At 51.7% G+C, this 2,110-nt stretch overlaps 1 non-coding gene across 1 annotated transcript; it reads right to left on the bottom strand.

Annotated features, from left to right (window-relative positions):
* Positions 1–979: 979 nt before the first annotated feature.
* Trnaf-gaa (transfer RNA phenylalanine (anticodon GAA)) lies at positions 980–1,052 on the bottom strand. The gene has a single exon. It is a non-coding gene; the product is annotated as a tRNA-Phe (tRNA).
* Between the last annotated feature and the right edge of the window lie 1,058 nt (positions 1,053–2,110).

Here is a 2,110-nt window from a genome sequence, read left to right as displayed (position 1 = left end):
GGCCCGGCGGGGCCGGAAAAAACACATTCCGTTCAGCGCCAGCCCCAGCGAGGAAGTTCCGTCTCGCCCCGCATGGCGGCGCTTCCATTTATCGTCCACCGTTTTTTTGTTTCGAATTTGAAACGTGAAAATGTGCCATTGTTGTGGGCCCCACACGACACACACACACACACACACGGACACACGGGCACGCGCCCAGTGTTTGGCGCGCGATGCGGAAAACCCACAACAATGGCCGGCGCCGCCCGACATGGGGCTTTGTTGTGCTTCCTCCTCACTCTGCGTGGTTCCCGTAGTGTAGACCCACCGCCGTTTTACACGCGAACCGGAACACACCACACATGCCTTTCTGTCGAACAAATTCATGACCTACTTCCGGTCGGTTCCGGAATCCTCACCACTGGTGCTGGTGCATCTTCCGCGGACCGGACCACGGTAAACAAAGTGAAAGTAATGGAAAATGCATGATTTATCGTTCAATAGACAGCAAAGAACCGGGGCGCTCGGGCTGGATTGGTTGCGGTACTTAATTACCAACAAACGACCAAAGTCGGTGTTAGCGAGAACGGGAAATTTACGAGCTGCGTGGACCCGGGTAGAACCGGAACAGCGGATTTAATGTCACTCGGTCGCCCCGGTACATTATGTTGTCATGGCGCTCCATATTACTCTCTAAACGGCTGCGGAACAGAGGCTGCTGCGATGGAGAATGACAGTTCTAATAAAATTACGGCACACGATCGTGTGGGGGGGGATTTCCCGTGCTTAATGATCGTTATGCTTTCACAATGGGAGAGTAGTAGTTGCTGAAAAGGTGGTCCGAAGTGTGACGTCCAGCTCGAAGCTGATGGCACTCCAGCATTGACCAAGTCTATTAAGTCCATTCATTAATCAGCAAGAATAAGGTCAGAGCGATGTGATCATTCAGAAAAAGGCTCAAGAGCTACGCGCTCATTAATCAACAAAAAAAGGGAGAATGTGCCGAAACCCGGGATTGAACCGGGGACCTTTAGATCTTCAGTCTAACGCTCTCCCAACTGAGCTATTTCGGCGCGGCTGATAACAGCGTTCCGGTGGTCAATCTTGTCGTTAGCTTGCTCTTATCAATTCTACAATGATACCCACACAACCATAAGCCCTATTCGACGTACCAGCATAAAATCAAAATAACCGTTATGGAACCGGGAGGGCTAACGGGTCCTGAGAAAAGCCCTCGAAAAGAGTAGCATTTCAGCACCAGATTCTTTGGAACGGTGATCTCCCGTATAAGTAAGTCGGAAGCAGGATTAGAGCAGGGCTGTCACACCATAGGGGTGGCATCGGGCCCCTGTGCAACGCGTGCTGGTCACGTGGGACCGTTTTCGCTACACTTCTCCCGTTCCCTGCCGATTGGCGTGTGAGGTGTTGTCCGCCATTCCCGTACCATATTAAGTGCCTCCCCCTGTATGACCGACCGCGCAGGATTCTCACCGGGATATGCGGGCCCGGTTCATTTATTTATTACCACAATGAAGTGCCATCCCATGAAGATCAGCGGAGTGGCACTTCAGAGGGATCTGGTCCATGTTTTTTGGCTGGGAAACTTGTCTGCCAACCTCTCCCCCTCGCCCGGGTGCTTCGGTAGTTGATTTTCCCACTTTTCGGCAGTTGACGATCATTAGAACCGTGGCCTTTTTTCCCCGGGAAATGATGAGGGACTAATGCGTGTAGGGAGGGAGAGCACAACCGCGATGACATGCCGGTGCATGAGGGTCATAATTAGTGCATTAACCGGCGGGAGGGTCCGACCCTAGGGCGTTTTAATGAAATGATGAGGACTCGAGTTTGCTATTCAAATATAAAGGTTTCGAAGGACTCATATTGAAAGACTATCGGACCTTTCACAATATCGGCAACCTTCTCTCAGAGCGCTCCGTTCCTTGGCGGTAACAGGTTCCATTAGGTACCCCAAGGACACGTCGGTATCTGATCTGATTTGTCTTCGGGTGACAATCAACATGGCGTGATTAATTTTCATTCCCCCTTATTAGGAACGGGCCCCGAAGTGTCAAGTGGCAAGATGTACTCCTTAGTACCAGCTCCTCTGCACGTCCGGCGCACACAAACAGGC

Source organism: Anopheles cruzii, chromosome 2 (assembly GCF_943734635.1).
Source record: "Anopheles cruzii chromosome 2, idAnoCruzAS_RS32_06, whole genome shotgun sequence".
In the NCBI taxonomy this organism is placed as follows: domain Eukaryota; kingdom Metazoa; phylum Arthropoda; class Insecta; order Diptera; family Culicidae; genus Anopheles; species Anopheles cruzii.
The sequence above is the reverse complement of the archived record's forward strand: the minus strand, read 5'-3'. Positions and strand labels throughout refer to the sequence as shown.